The sequence below is a fragment of the Natator depressus genome, chromosome 7 (genome assembly GCF_965152275.1).
Source record: "Natator depressus isolate rNatDep1 chromosome 7, rNatDep2.hap1, whole genome shotgun sequence".
Taxonomy (NCBI): Eukaryota; Metazoa; Chordata; order Testudines; family Cheloniidae; genus Natator; species Natator depressus.
Window position 1 is genome coordinate 65,927,564 of NC_134240.1, and position 17,244 is coordinate 65,944,807.

General features: G+C 41.8%; 1 protein-coding gene across 9 annotated transcripts in view; it reads left to right on the top strand.

The window, feature by feature from the left end:
• Positions 1–17,244, top strand: part of ZMIZ1 (zinc finger MIZ-type containing 1) — a 478,186-nt gene that overhangs the window by 152,838 nt on the left and 308,104 nt on the right. For all 9 annotated transcript variants that reach the window (XM_074958674.1, XM_074958670.1, XM_074958666.1 and 6 more), the window contains one exon: positions 5,709–5,788. The gene's annotated coding sequence lies outside the window, so the exon portion shown is untranslated. The remainder of the gene's footprint in view (positions 1–5,708; positions 5,789–17,244) is intronic.

Below are 17,244 nucleotides of genomic sequence, written 5' to 3' on the forward strand. Positions count from 1 at the left end.
CAACTGACACCTTTCCAAAAACAAAAGAATTTTTTTTTGAGAGAGAGAGAATAGCCAATAGCCCAGTGATGAGGGCGCTCCCCTGGGATGTGGGGGGAAACAAATGCAAGTTCTTGCTCTGCCTGGTTCTCAACAGGGACTTGAACCTGAGTCCCCCACATCCCACGAGTATCCTAACCACCATGCTATCGGCTATTTTGGGATGTCTTTCTTTGTTTCTCTTCTTGGACCTGTGCCATTGAAAAATGCTGAACCTGCTCTAGTGATAGTCAGTATTAGAGTGCTCTCCACACAAACGGTGCTTCACATGCACTGCACCTGACCGGGTGGTAGCCCTTTCAGGTTGGTGGTTCTCGGAGGGGTAATTTGGACATGGCATTTTGATCTGACTGAACTGCAAAGCCAGGCTGCATGGGTCACGGTCTTAGAACATTGGCCTCCAGGTCCTCAAACAGCAGGGGGTCAGGGAACAGATTTGAAAAGCCTGCCTCGCTAATACGGGGATCATTGCAGAACTGGCTGGGAGTGGCTGTACTGCAGCAGAGCCTGGGTATTTTGATGGGCTGGAGGAGACTACTTAAGACACATGGAGAAGTCTGAGGATTTATACGCTTTCATAAAAAACTAACAGAATGTTAAGGTTGCACTGTTAGGCGCTTAGAAGTCAGGAAATTACAAAGTTAAGCCTGCATGTATACGCAGTACAGTACCGTCTGTGATTAGATGCTGTCTCTCAAATAATACAATCCAATGTATAAACTTCTATACATAGGTGTAGCATCTTGTACAGAGCTAGTTGAAAATTTACCCTCATTATTTTGTGATGGAAATTGTTTTTGACAAAATGAAAAAAAAATATTTTAAAAATTGCCCACTTACTTTTAAACAAAAACAGGGTTTTGTTACAAAATGGAACATTTTTCAGCCATTGAAAACCAAAAATTTCCAGTTTTAAACCACTGAAAACCTGACAATGTTGACAAAATTTAAAAATGCATCAGTTTTTCACAAGGGAAAAAAATCCATTCCTGACCAGCTGTAATCTGTTAGTACTGCACCCACTAGGCAGTCGGTTATAGTCATTTAGGAGAAAAGTACATAGTAAGCTGTTTTTAAGTAATATGTTACAGTGTAAACATAAAAAGTGCAAATTTGATAGCATGGATAAGCCACACAAGTGTACAGCTAAGGCAGCTTCATAATCACTGCCTCATTGTGTAATCTGCACCTACAGAACCCTGTGCTCCTGTTGGAAGAGAAATTATGTAGCACATGGCTGTTGACGAAGGGTTCATTTATGCCTTTAGGGCACCAGCCCTCTGCTGGGAGGAGAAATAATGGTAAAGAAATAATGGATATAGAGCTATCACTGCCCTTAGTGGGAGCTCAGGGAAAACAGGTTGCCTCCCTGAAGCTCACAAGCATGCAGCAGGGTCTGCCCACAACTACAGGGAAAGAGACAGCCTGTGGCCCCTGTGCAGCCAGCCGGTTCTCTTGGCTGATGAATGGGGGGTATCTAAGCCTGTCCTGTTTTTAAGGTGTTGTACAGGGGGTACACAAAGGGAGCAGTGCTTGTGCTTTGGAGAGAGCACAGACTGATGATGCGCTGCTATACAGGAAAGCACCCATGTGCATTTTGAAAGAAGAGTTAACGAGGTTAGTTAAATCAAATAAATGGTCTTATTACATCTATGCTGTGACAGGGCTCTTTGATCTATATCCATTATTTCTTTACCAGTATGGCACTTAAAATCTGTACCACTAGGTTCTTAGGCTTTTCTTCACTATAAAACTAGCAGACATTTCCCCCTTTTTAGGTGGGAGCTCTGTAAGGGCCTAAGAAATATGTAGAGAGTTTAAATGATGCTGAATATAAATTGCTACACCAAATTTTGCAGCAATAAAATTGCAAAAACTTTGCAAGCCTATAGAGGGCTCAGTTAACTAACTTATAACACAGTCTGCATAATGAAGGTTATATTTGATGTTTAAAGACGCTATTTTGTACATATTTGTTTGTTTTCCTGAATACCATCGTACACTTGTGAGTTAACAATCTTATTTAGGAAGTGTGTCTGTTGAATGCTTCCGGTGTGGGATACAACCATAATACCAGATACGGTGTTTATGAATGAGGAGGCAAAGCTTCTGGCACATTAAACAGTTCATTCTGGTATTAGGGGTATTCCTGATTTGAATGGTATCATCCATTTTAATGAGAATATTAGTGGAATCGGTAATAACTCTAAAACCAGAATGAAATTTTTAGTTGCACCCACAGTAATTTAGGTCTCAATGAGACTGTGGTTGTGTGCTTAAGGCACATGTGTAAGTTTTTGCAGGTTTGGGGGCTAACTGAGGCCATTTTGGTTTGCCCGGGGCGGGGGAGGGGATGTGATTGTTCTTCTGGCTGAGGAGGAATATCTTGTGTTCCTCAGCAGTGACCTCTTTGGATGACTATGGAGCAGAGTTGCTTGGCTCTGAGAAGAAGTCTTGACCATCCTGTGTCAAAAGGCTGGTAGCTGTGTTGTCAGACCACTGTATGTGAGAAGGAAGGGAAAGTCTTCTTTTCTTGTGAGCTGCATCAGTAGTTTCAGATTTTAAGATCCAACACTGGTTCCCCCCACCCCCCTTGCTGGTAATAGCTCACCTTACCTGATCACTCTCCTTACAGTGTGTATGGTAACACCCATTGTTTCATGTTCTCTCTGTATATAAATCTCCCCACTGTATTTTCCACTGAATGCATCCGATGAAGTGAGCTGTAGCTCACGAAAGCTTATGCTCAAATAAATTTGTTAGTCTCTAAGGTGCCACAAGTCCTCCTTTTCTTTTAACACTGGATTGTGTCACTTCCCTATTTGTACCCTTTCACTGGCTTCCCTTGGCCTTCCAAGCTTTTGCTCAACTCTTCTCCGGCTAAATCACTGCTTATTTCTCTCTGCTCACCTCTTTCTTTTTTTCCCTTCACAAGCCCCTCCTGTTTAAGAGCTCACTGTGTATCCTTCTCCCACTCTTGCCTTCAGACCTTCTTCCTTGCTGCCCTTTTGTGCTTGGAACAGGCTTTGTTCTAATCCCTCCTTAAAAAAACCCTGCTCCATAAGGCCTGACAATAAGCCACCGAGGACATGCATTTAAATGAGAAATATGTTAAACTGGCCATCGTGCATGGTTTGCTCTGTGTGTGTCCTATGCACTCTCAAGCTATATTTTCCTTTCCCATTGTTTACTCTTGCAGAATTGCTAATTACCAGCCCCAAGTGTTCAAAAACCATGAGTCGGGCGCCCAACATTATGATTGGCTTAAAAGTCATCATACTTATAAACCACGCGCTGTCACCCCACCCCGTGTTTTGGGTTCTTTTTATTTGTCTTGTGTTTTTCGAGCCTTTGGGGTGTGCACTCAGGTCACGTTTCTGAACTTTTCTGCACGACGATGGGGGCTAGAAATTGGACAACTGCCTTTCTGTTTCCGTTTTAAAAGAGATTTTCTTGTAATCACAGGATTCCGGGAGCTGAGGCTTAAAGAAAAACACGACATATTGTCAGACTTGTGATAAAATCACAAGAATTGGCAGACAACTCTGTTGTCTTTCCATCACCCCCACAACTTTCCTAGTCTGTATGTAATGTGTTGGTTGTCCTTTCACATATTGATCTTAGACCGTCATCGCCTCAGAGCAGAGATTTTAGTCTTTTATAACTTGTAATGCACCACACATGCCTTTGGTACTAGAAATAATCTAATACCAAATGCCTTGGATTTTAATGATTGAGCATTTCATAGTCAAGAAACTTTATTTAAAAAAAAAAAAAGTCTCTTTGGGTCCCACAAACTGGTTATTGTGCTCCCTCTGCTGGCTCTACAGGAGCAGCAGACATACACTGTCTTCTGCAAGCCATGATTGCATTGACAGTGCTGATATGCAAACTGGAAGCTTTGTTAGGAGAGATTGTCCATGTTCGTATAACACAGTTCCTCTTCACAGTGCACTGCTTATACAACTGCCTCACTGGAAGTGCAGTACTTACATGAAAGTGACAGAAGGACTGAGAGAAGTTTGTGATACTGAACCAATGGACTGGTGATAGCGAGTGTCAGTGGGGGTATAGGATACGGGTAGCATGGAAGAGATGGGTTTGGGCCAATTTTTTAAAAAAGCGATGGAGAATCCATAATGTGGGATCATTAATAATGCTTAATGCTTTTCAGCCATAGGTCTGAAAGCACTTTAAAAAGGAAGGTCAGTAGCATCATTCCCATTTTACAGATGGGGAAACTGAGGACCAGAGAGGTGAAGTGACTTACCCAGAATCACATAGTGTGTCAGTGGCAGAACCTGAAATAGAACCCAGGACTCCTGACTCCTCTACTGGGTGGAACAAAAGTTTAAGCTCTAGTGGAAAGAAGTTAAAATTGTGGGGGGAGAGGGAAGGTATCTGTGGAAGGGAACAAGTACATAATGGAGTTTTGAAGAGCTTATTGTATTGAAACTAAAAGATCAATTTTTCACCAATCGTGTCTGTCAAAATGCAGGCTTCCTAAAATGGTTATTTTTTACCTGGACAAGAAATACAGCCAAATCCGTTTTTGAGGCAGATTGTGTCTTTATGAAAATATACTTCTTTCAGTTGAGGATGCTGTTCTTAGCAAATAATTTCATTTTTAGCTTTTTTACTTTTTGTGAATTATCCATTAACAAACTAAATACTCCTGCAATCCAAATAGGAAGTAATCATAACTTACATTTTTTCATTATTCTACATTTGTCATCTAACCCTGAATCTGGGTATTTTGCAGCGTCTGAGTTGTTTCCTAACTCTCTGGTTTCAACTCCTGATAATTGATCATTAGCGGTTGCTGATGGACTGGGCACTGAAATCACGTGGGGTATTTTCTGCTTCGGAAGACTGGCTTTTCATGAACGTTCTTGCAAACAAAAAATCATTGTGTAAAAGTTAGTTGAAAATTAATAAAAAGGATTACAAACTGTGTTTGTGTGTAAACATTCTTCATTTTTTCTGCCCAGTATTCTCTGAGTTTTAGTGCCTATTAACAGGAGCCTATAAGGATATCTTGCTTGACTGCTGAGACAGCATGTAACAGAACCCATGTGCCAGTAAACATTCCCCTGTCCCTCCTTACAGTATTTCTTTTATGATTTAAACAGCATTTCCTAGAAGTCAAGGGGCCATGCCAAAGTAATCTGTAAATTTGCTTTGTTTTGCTTCAGACAGGGTGGTGTTTTGTGGTATTTTGTTATTTTGTCTCCTCCACCTAAACAAAGTTCAGGGTTGGCTTTTTTTTTTTTTTAAACGATAGTTCATAACATTCAGCAAAGAGTCTCCATTAAGAGAATGAAAGAGAGTTCAGCATGGCATTTAACTGAAGAAAAAATATTTACCTTTCAGGTTAATAAATCTGGATACTCACTTTAGTAGAATTCACTAACAGCTTCTCATCTTCATTTTACAGATGGGCAGACTTTGAGGTTCAGACTGATAAAGTGGTTCACCCTAGTCCCACAACGAATCAGTGGAATTGCTGGTTATAGAAGCTGGGGTCCCAAATCTTAATCCTTTGCCCCCACATCTTGCTTTTTAGAACTTTTAAAGTTCCATGAGTTTTTGTAGATCTGCTTTAGCAGCTTAAATGCTTCGTTGTACCGATGAGGATGTGTGGGTAATGCATCTATATTTCATTGTAGGAAAATGGATCGTGTTATGTGAAGGCACTGAGAAAATAGTCATCAGATCCTGAGAGGAAGAAGGCACTTGTGGAACTCAGGTAGGAAGATTTTTATTCTCAGTTGGTAAAATACCTATGGGCCTCTTGTCTTTTCCAGCCAGTGCATCATGGTTTATGCTTTAACTACTCATCTGGTTGCTATCAAGGTTCATCAGCTCTTTTGAGAAGCAGTTCAATTGATGACAATGACAAAACACTGCAAGCAAAGCCCTTGGTATAAACATCCATTGGCTACCTTGGTTTAATTCTGTTGATACTAATATACAGTACAAACAAATTACGTGTGCACTGGCCTTTCCAGCTGTAAAATAGAGCAACAGCATATTCTGCACGCTCCCAGTAAACATGCACTTATAATAAACAAACTAGCAGTCCCTTAGTAGAAATTCAACAGTAGTTTCAATGAAGTAGTGTTTAGTGTTTATATCCAGGAGTAGTGAGAAATGAAAAGTACACAACAAGTATTTTTTTGTTTATTTGTTTTTGTCATATTTAGTTATTTCCTTCAAACTTGTTCTACTCTCTTTGTTTGGTTCAATCTATTTTTTATAGTATTTAAAACCCATAAGATGATAGGTTGTTGTGTCTCTGCCTTTGGCATAGTTCCAGAGTACCTTAGTGGATTTCAAGTGTTTTTGCAGCGTGGTTCATGTTTTGTCTTATGAATCAACTGCCCTCTCACTTGCTATCATGGGGACCATTTCCACTTCAACTCTCAAGGATGTCTATGTGGCACTGCGTAGGTGGGGAAGTAACTTTAGGGAAATGTTTAATGTATTTTCAGTTGTTTTTAATGCAAATTAGCAGCTGGAAATAAGGAGGAGGTGTTAGTACCACGTGACCATCCAGCTTTCTGCAGCTCACCAGCCAATGGTCCAGGGATCATAATTTGAGAGCCCACTTTGAGAGGGATTGGCATTAATGATTGAATTGACTTCCCTTGTCTATTACTACCAATATTTCTCCCCAGCATTTCAGTGATACATCTTGGTGAGGTGCAGACTGTTGATCTGAAGCATTTCTTCATCAGTGTTTCTTCCCAGCCTCACCTCCAAACACCCCTGCTCCCACCCACCTGCTTATTTCAAGAACCAAATGAGAAAAAACTGTTTGACCAATATTTATACACCAAGAGGGGGGGAAGGAGGGTATAGTGTAAATCTTGCTTCCAGCAGAAAATGCCATCCCAGTTTTGCCTCTGATAATTAGAAACATTTCTGACATGGCCACTAGAACCAGTTAGTGATGTGTGCCTGCCATTTGCTGTACTTTTTTACTGCAGTGCTGCCTTCCTTTTTTGTTTTGTTTTTTTTCCTTTTAAACCAAGAAAACAAATATTCACTGGTATAGAACTAGCATTTTATGACCCCCCTCTTCCTCCTACATCATGAATGATTACTTACAAATACTGATAAAAATGGAAGGCTATTATTCAGGCTTATGCTTCAAGTCATCTTTGGTCACACTTAGCAGAACTTGAATGGGCAAATCCATTCATTAACAGTACTAACAAAAACCAAACTGAAAAATGGGAAGACCCAAAAAAAAAAAAAGGGGGAGACCAATGAATCAAGTCTTCATTGCTGGGGGGGAGACGTCTTAATTATTTATACCAAGAAATAGAATAGCACAGAACAAGAATGATAAACCTTGCTTTAGAATACCCTGGGAATATTTTTGTAGCAGTCTCCTAAAAGGTACGTTCGGGTTTGTGCCCTACATCTGAATATATGTCTAAAGACTTGACCCTTTCAGTACAAAATAATATGATGTGTCCAGCCATGGGTTAGAGAATTCAGCCAAATAATCTTTAAAAACAACCTCGTGTATGCTGCCCTGGCCATGGATTCTGGCTTCAAAGGAAAAATTTCCTTTTTCCATTCCATGAAGAAACTCAGGGGAAAGAAGTTCTTGGCTGTGCCTTCAGATCACATGGTTTCACTGCTGTAGAGCAGGAATGTTTGCTATGGTATTTCCGGAGGCTTCATAAACACAGAGAAAGAGCAGGTTTTTTATTTTTTTCCAGCAGAAGGACATTACAATCTGGGAGTGCTAAGAGCTCAAATGATGAGGAGTTTCTGTTATAAACTATACAAGTGTGCCTTAAAGTTCATGTTTTTAAAGAAAAATCAGAAAAGCAGTGTCAGGCAATGTTTTTGTTGTTGCACTTGTGTGAGAGAATAAATCAGTTGTTATTGAAATTTGATTCTTGGGAAGCTAAATATTAACGCAAACCCCTCTGTTTAGATGCTCTTAACAGTTCACTTTTGACATGTGTCATTTTAAAAGGCATTCTGGAATCTGTCTTGATAGCTGTCATCTTGCAAACTGGAGTAATCGAAACAAAAGATGATCACTCAAACAAGGTTATAGAGAAGAGCCATTCCCTAAGTCTTGCTATCACAGTGTAGAATCCCCAAGTCAAATTAGGAGAGCTTTGAATTAGTTCTGGCTCCTGGGATCCTGCAGTTAAGATTATGCAAACCTGCTCTTTCTCATTGTAAGAAGAGCACACATTCCTTCTGAGATTCTGTAAACACCAATCCAGACTGGGCTGGAGGATGAAGTGTGAGGGCCTCAATCTTGGACAAGATGGGGACATTCCACTCGAGTGACACTAAACTGGGAGGAGAGGTAGATACTCTGGAGGGTAGGGATAGGATACAGAGGGCCCTAGACAAATTAGAGGATTGGTCCAAAAGAAATCTGATGAGGTTCAACAAGGACAAGTGCAGAGTCCTGCACTTAGGACGGAAGGATCCCATGCACCGCTACAGACTAGGGACCAAATGGCTAGGCAGCAGTTCTGCAGAAAAGGACCTAGGGGTTACAGTGGATGAGAAGCTGGATATGAGTCAACAGTGTGCCCTTGTTGCCAAGAAGGCCAATGGCATTTTGGGATGTATATGTCGGGGCATTGCCAGCAGATCGAGGGACGTGATCGTTCCCCTCTATTTGACATCGGTGAGGCCTCATCTGGAGTACTGTGTCCAGTTTTGGGCCCCACACCACAAGAAGGAAGTGGAAAAATTGGAAAGAGTCCTGCGGAGGGCAACAAAAATGATTAGGGGACTGGAACGCATGACTTATGAGGAGAGGCTGAGGGAACTGGGACTGTTTAGTCTGTGGAAGAGAAGAATGAGGGGGGATTTGATAGCTGCTTTCAACTACCTGAAAGAGGGTTCCAAAGAGGATGGATCTAAACTGTTCTCAGTGGTAGCTGATGACAGAACATGGAGTAATGGTCTCAAGTTGCAGTGGGGGAGGTTTAGGTTGGATATTAGGAAAAACTTTTTCACTATGAGGGTGGTGAAACACTGGAATGCGTTACCTAGGGAGATGGTGGAATCTCCTTCCTTAGATATTTTTAAGGTCAGGCTTGACAAAGCCCTGGCTGGGATGATTTAGTTGGGGATTGGTCCTGGTTTGAGCAGGGGGTTGGACTAGATGACCTCCTGAGGTCCCTTCCAACCCTGATATTCTATGATTCAATGATTTGTGGAAGCTGTATAGCCATATCAATACAGCTTTATGCATGAGTGAGATTAGTGATGAGTGATGAAATTAGAGGCGAACATACTGGTCCCATTGTAATCGCACTATATAACATCGTGGCATTGTTTAAACTTCAAAAATATACCCGCTCTCAAGGACTGTGTTGAAACAGCATTACAAAATTTCATACAGTTAGATGCGTCTAGCCAGGGAAGAGCCATTTGCCCCAAGAATAGCAAACACAGCCTTCTTGTAGAGGAAGTAATCTGCCTTCTGTTAAAAAGGAGTTCTCTGGACTTCTCTGAAAACTCTCCGTCATATTTTACTCTCTCATTAGTGCTGTTTGGATAATGGTAAGTATAATGCATGAAAAAACTTGATTAAAAATATTGCTGAAATTGTCAGGGTTTTTTTGTTTGGGGAAAAAAATAGATTTGAAAAAAACTGTAACTTTTTCAGTTTTCATTGAAATTAGAACATTTTGAACAATTCTGTGAAAATACTCACCTTTAAAAATGGAGGGCCATTTTTCATAAACAAAAATGCTTTTGACATGCTCCATTAAATTATAACATGGTAACTTCTAGAGGTCCCAGGAGAGGTCTGGGACACATGGTGCTAGATGCTACACATAGTAAGACTCAGCCCTTGTCCTGGCGATCATACACTCAGAAGAGGCAAGACAGAGAAAAGAAGTAGCATTACCCCCATGTCATGGTCGTGGAACTGAGGCAAGAAGAGATTAAGTGATTTGCGTGAGGTCAAAGAGGAAGTCTATAGGCGAGTCTAGAATCGAGCCCAGAGCTCCTGCACCCCAGACCAGCACATTAACCACAAACCATCCTTCTCTGTTCAGCTTTTCTTCAGCAGTGAATGGATATTTCTGTTGAATGAGACTATCTTGGTCTGCAAGTCTCAGTGGCTTTATTGAAACTGGAATATTTTTCTGTTCCAATAAATTCTGGGATATTGGTCACACCAGGTGCCACCTGTCTGTCTCAGCTATTAGCATTGAACTCCTGTGACTGTGTCCAGGGTCCGTTGGGAAAGTCTGACAGAAGGGAATAAAGGATACTGAGTGGAGAAGAGCTGTAAATGGGGAAGAGAGGGAGAGGCAATCTGCAGGTGGGCAGGTGAGAAAACAAAACAAAAAAAAGGACAATAATGGACGAGAAAGAAAGAAGGAGAGTAGCAAAGGAGAAGAAGAAGTAGGAGCTGTGAGGGAGGAAATGAATGGAAGAGATTAAGAAAAAAAAAAAAAAAGCAAAGCTCACAGGAGGAAAATATTACATGAAAGGCAGGAGCCAGTAACCTGTATAGGGAGAAGTAAATGTACCAAACCTTGGGTCTCAAGGCTGCAGGAAGTGTGGGTGGGAAGTAACAGCAGTTCTGGGTTTTGGAACTGGAAATGGGTGTCATGCTATTCGTTTTCTCTTCCATTATTTTCCCCAAGACCAAATGGAAGTACAGCTCACAGCTCTACCTTTATAATTCTACCTCAGCAAATAGGGTCTCATTAGGTCTTCCTGCAGCGTGCACCATTGGATGAGTTGAATTGTTAAGGCGAGCGTTAAGGGATCATGTGATAACATCACTGTTAAAGATCAGTGATCAAAAAAGAGACTCAAATAATCATGTATGTATTCAGTGTTAGAGAACAGTTAGAAAATCCCACATGTCACTCTGGCCTTCTGAGAGGCTATTTTTAGCCACAGTATGCTGGTCAGATCTGTGGGTGTTTGGAAAGATCTACAGGCATAGAAGAGGGCTTGGGTCAAATACTCTTCCTTGATAAACAGATGTTTCTTATCTCTCCTCCCCTCTACCATCAAGAGGTCACCACAGCAGATGTGTTTAGCTGTTCCTGTAGATTGGTCCCTGAAAAGCAATTGACATGTTCAGGAAATGGAAATGGTCCAGGAATGCCTTTAGATCAGAAGAGTTCTCTCCACACTCAGCGCAGGCTGCGGGTTATATTCAGTGACTTTTCGGCTTCTGTTGGGTACTTTAGCCTGGTTTAGAGGAAACTATAGGGCTTGTTACACTTACTTATCAAGGCTTTAACCTCTAGCACAGTGCTACTCAAAGTGGTGGTCTGCGGACCGGTGCCGGTCTGCGCGCACATTGGAAAAAAAAAATTGCCGGTCCCCCACATCAGATAGCTTGAGAAGCACTGCTCTAGCAGCTGTACCATGGTTGTGAGGGTAAAGAAACTGTATGCCATATTTTATAGCCCACCACTAACTGGTTCTGCTCTGCTTTTCCTGAGTGGAGCTTGAAATGAAGAAAGGGAAGTCTCCTTGCCTGGGAAGGGACTACAATTCCTCTTTGGAAGGGGAACATGGCGTACAAGGCAATCTCAGTGAATTAATATTAAGTTTTACTCCAAAGCTCTTGATTGGCCTGTAAAAGTCATGCCTAGTTTGTCCTCTGAGACATCTCAAGAAAGAGACAGTGTCTGTAGGTTTGTCATGACCTAAGAAATAGAAGCCAACAACAGGCAGGTTTGCAGGTCAGAAAGCTATGTAGTTCCTGTAACCTGAAGAGCAGTTTGCACCTGGGCTGTATTCCCTTTGTACACAGTGACTGTTTTGGAAGTGTTCTCTTGAGTTCATTAAATTTTGTAAATTTAGACAGGCTGCAGCAAGCGCTACCTTGGGCAGCAGTGTTAGCACATCTGGTTCCTTAGCCTATCTTGCTTCAGTGTTTGAAACCCATAAGTTTGGGTTGATGCCTGCACTGAATCTAAAAATGGGTAGGTTTTTTAATGTTCTGTTTTTTTTTTCTGGGTCTTACCTGTTGCAAGACTACTCACCTGACCCTAGTGGAGTTTCATTTAGGGTTTCGAAGTGTGCACCATAGTTTTCCTTCATACCCCTAAGGATTTTCAGTTGAGGAATCCAGAGAAAACTACTGCGTCCTGAGGCATAAAAATCATATGAAGGTTATTGGTTGCCTCTGTTGGACTGGCATAGACTAGAACGGGAATACCCATCGGTCTGTGACTAGAGAAGCCAAGTGACAGAAAAACAATCTACAGGTAAAATGACTCCTTAAATAACTCTAGTCTTTTACATGTGAAACAAATCCTGTCTTAACCAGGTTAAATATAAGTGTGCCAGAACTTTAGGTATATATTTCCTTCAAAAGAAAAGCTTGATACAGAGGAGAAATGTGTTTTCAATTCAGAATTATCTGCATATACTAGGTTTTTCTAAGTGAACACAGAGAAATATAGAGAAATACGCAACTAACTTTGTATCAGATAGAACTGAATAAACCTTTATTAACCTTATACTTGAGCTGTTGTGCTGTCACATGTAACACCCTCTTAAATGCCCAACTGGAAAAAAAGACAATAACATGACTTTTTAGATAGTGCAAACATTTGTATGAGTTTCATTTCCTGGAGGTAAAATGTCTCAGTGCTTTCCCTTGTCTCTTAGTTTATCTTGCCATTGTCTGAGAGCTGTGTCTTAGTGGGAACACCAAAGGGAGTTTCTGCAGCTCACTTTCGTTTAACGGAAGTTTATTTTTCGGAGGCTATTTTTCATGCACAGACTTAGCCATCCAAAGTCATCTTAAGCCCTCTAAGCCTTTGTAAGGAAATCTTGTATACGGTAGACCAAAGGGATTCACAGTTGAAACTAACTTTGCACGAGCTATACTTTCCTCATTGAATTTCACAGCAATTGGGAAAGATGGAGCTTCACTGTAACGCAAAGTGAGCAGAATAGGTTCTATTTTTGACCCTGCGTTCTTAGAACTGTCAAAGTTATACCGACATAACTGCACCAGGGTAAACCCCCTAATGTAGACCCGCTATGTGCTGATTCCATACTGGCTGGGATAAATTATACTGTGTAGCACTTCCACATCAGGGATTTGTGCTACGCAGGTGCAAAAAGAAAAACTCAGTGTAGACAGGCCCTTAGTTTGGTGTATCTTCCTCTGAAAATAGGGCTTCTTGTGGGGTTTTTTGTTTCTGTTTGGGTTTTTTTTTTATCTGCTCTGCTTTAAAGAAGACTGAATAAGAGCAATTTTTCAAATACTCTTATCATCATGTAACCTTTCAGGATGGTTATTGCTGTATCCTATACTAGAAAACATTTTATTTTGCTATGGAGAAGATCCAAGCATATTTTCATGCCCTTTTAAAGGGTGTTAGTGTGCATTTTTTTCTTTGTGTGCAGAGAAATATTTCCAAAAGAAATAAGATACTGCCCACGTCTTTATTTTTTTCTGCTATATAAAAACAGTTTATTGGCTAACTGGCTACATTTTTACTTTTTTTCTTAATCTTTTTTTCTGTTCAGAGTGTTCTTCCAGCTATCAGAAATCTATTGTCCTAGGGGGCTTTCATAAGCTGTTCTAGCAATTGGCATGTTTTAGAGAAATGCATGTCGAAGGGATAATTGGGTAGTATGACTTGTGTGGCATATGTTTCTATAAAATTAAACAAAGATAAACAAAATTAAATTATGCATTAAAAGCATAATACAAACACATGGACTAGATTCTGGATGCTGAAATGTACTTCTGTTCACACCACCTTTATATCATATAAGCTTTGATACACAGGCACATTGCGAGTTCAATCTTAACTCTGAATTTCCTTCCCTTGTGTATATCTAGAGATGTCTGTTAACCTTACTTTAATCTTTTTTTTTTACCTTTAATCTTTTTTTAGTCACTTTAATCTAGTTTGTATTCTTAAATTTCCTCTAGATTTATTACAATAATATGTACAAATGGGAGGGAAGCGGGAAATCATTTGAAGTGCACATTAATTATCTGTTCATGTAAATGCTGGTTAATGTCATAAAGATATGTAAATTGCAGTTTTTCTATTTATATAATATACACTTACACATACAAAGTGCTATGTAATATGGCTACACATGTGAATGGAAGAGAGACAAGGTTGGTGAATGTACGTAACTGATTTAACATGTGAATGTAATTTAACATATGAATATAATTGATTTCAACTCAAAGTAGATCAGCTATTTGTTGAAAATGTCTATTTTACCCCACAGGATTTTCAAAGGACACTTTTTGAGTTAGAGAGACATCAAACGTCCCCACATACAAAAAAATCCCTTTTTTGAAATCTCCTAAATGAACATAAATAAAATGCGGCTTAAAAATGGTAACAAGAAAAGATCATGTCGTCTTGATGGTTTATTTGCAGAAGGCAATTGCCTCTTACTGGTTTCTACCCTGAAACATATGCAGTATAAAGCCAAAAATAAAAACTAACATTAAAAATTGTACTTTACAAATGAGGTAAGAAGAGGTGTGCGTGTGGACGCAACAGTTTTGAAAGTTGCTGGACTAGACTGGATTGGACCTATTGTCCATCTAATGTCCAATATAACCAAATGCTTCGGACAATATGCAAGAAATGTTGCGTTAGGCAGATGTCGGATAATCTGCCTCCTATGTTAGGTGTCTAGTACTCCCTAATAGTTACTTAAAGATCGGTTTGATTCCTGAAGCATGACATCATGTGGCAGAGAGTTCCTCTGTCTTATTACACATTAACAAAACAAAAACAGGCAAAAAGAATAAAAAAGTTAAGGTATTGGAAAGGAAGAGAAAGGAAAAGAAGGAATGGGGCAGGGATGGGAAAGGAGAATGACATCTTGATTTCCATGAGCCAGAAATTAACCAAGGATTTCCAATAAGTCAGGCCAAATCTTTTCAAATATGTCTGAAGCCCCATTTCTCTGAAATGTTACCTGCTCTTTAGCTGCCAGATTAGCCAAGTTGCTAAGCCAAGCTCCTATCCCTGCAGGCAGTCTGCTCTTCCTGCTGAATAATGTGGCGTTGGGCTATAAGGAGTGCTCTGGAGAATCAAGCTTTCCGTGAGTTGGAGAGTTGCAAAGATGATGGGATATATTTAGGACCTCCCAAATTCATGGTCCATTTTTTGTCAATTTCATGGTCATAGGATTTTAAAAATAATCTGTTTCATGGTTTCAGCTATTTACATTTGAAATCTCGCCATGTTATAACAATGGGGGTCCTGACCCAAAAGAGGGTTCTGTGAGGGCTCACAAGGCTATTGTAGGGGAGTCATGGTGTTGCCACCTTTGCTTTTGCACTGCTGCTGACTGAGGCGCTGCCTTCAGAGCTGGGCAGTCGGAGAGCAATGGCCAGTGCAGATGTGAGGTATTGGTATTGGACGGGGGTGGCGGGCAGGACCAGCCTTACAGGTGGGCGACTGCTAAAGGCCTTGTGGTCAAGGGAGTACCGCGGTTCCTCCCCCACCCCGAGAATGCCCAAGGCCCTTTTGACCCCTGAGTGCAGGGCCTGGAGCCAGGGAGGTGCAAGGCTGGAGGCAAGGGCACCAGAGCCTTTGTAGAAGTGAGGGGGGGTCCCACTGGTGCCAGAACCGAGGAGGGCTGGGGGCCATGCTCCTGACTTTTTAACATGGGTGTAGTTTGGGGGACGGGAGGTGTTGCCCCCCCCCCCCCCGCCCCAAACTGCTACCTTGGGCAGGCATAGAGCTGATCACTGTTATCAGTTCCTCTGCCACGAACTGTAGCCCATGCCAGTGCCACTCTGCGTTTGACTGAGGCTTGCAGTTTGGGGTGGGGGGGGGGCGCGTATTTCATTCTTATTTCATTCGTATTTCATTCTTAACTAAGCCCATGTTAAAAAGTGGGTGACATGGTCCCCTGGATGACGCCACTCCCCCATTCTTGTGCCATTGACTGGGGTGCCCCAGCCGGGGGCTTTTGCCATAGGGTGGGCTCCAGCTGCTCATCCCAGCTGGGCTGGGGAGGGATGGGACTTCCTCTTCTCCTGCAGGGTCCGCTCCCAGGGCCAGGTCAGACCCCCCCCCCCCCCCCCCGCCCCTGCTGGGAACCTCCCCTACCCCCCCTTGCTGCATGAAGCTTCGTGGCTTCTCCCTGTGCAGTGACCTGAGTGATGGGGCAGGAAGTGGGACAGGGATGCAGAGCAGCCTCTGCAGGAGAAGAGGAAGTCCCATACCTCCCTAGCCCCGTCAGGACTAGCAGCTGGAGCTCAAGGCATGGTAGCAGCCCTGATGGGGGCACCTTTAGCTCTGCCCTGATTTCACAGGGGAGATCAGATTTCACGGTTCATGACACATTTTTCATGGCCATGAATTTGATAGGCCCTAGACACATCCCAAAACACAGTTCAGGGCCATACGTTTTAGGAGGGCTCCATTATATTATTCCTTCTGCCTACTTCTGTTCTGGTACAGTCTCAAAACACGAGCCCATGAGGCTCTGGGAGACCCACAGGCCCTATTAATTTTTGTTTTCTTTCTCTGACACCCCCACCCCCTCAATTCTGCAATATTCTGTTTGCAACAGGGTGACCAATACTGCACAGAGTACAGTAGGTGTGGCTGCACCATTGATTTCCATAGGGGCATTATAATTCTTTCTGTATGCACCTCCATTCCAGTGTGATATGAGATATTTCATTCTGCATACTCATTCCACCTTTGGTCTCTCTGCTGAGACGACCAGTAGGGCTGCTAAATAGGGTGTAGTTTTTCTTTGTTTGGTCATATTGATTTCTGCCCACTAGGAGCTGGCCTGAGCCCATCGAACATCTGTCATATGGTAATGCCTTTCAAACATTAGCATCCTGGACCTGGTTTGAACTGATGACCTAGAGGTGAAATGCTCCTTATTTCCATTACTAGTCCCCAGAGCCATCTCCTCCTTCCCATCCCTATACCCACAGCTGTTTATCTGCTGCCTTAGCTCTTGCAGCTCCCCTGAAATCCCCAGAGTGCCAGTGGTCCCTGTTTCTTCCATATGCTGTCTGTAGAGGCACTAGTAAGCCTCAGCAAGCTTTTCTCTTATCAATCATGCAGTAGTAGCATTTGGAGCACTTCAGTGTCTATGCACTGGCAGGCAATAGAAAAGAAACAGGCTCAAAATAGTCGGGAGCAGTTACACAGGAGATCAGGACATGAAAGGGTCTGCCAATAGTAGAAAACTGTGTGTATG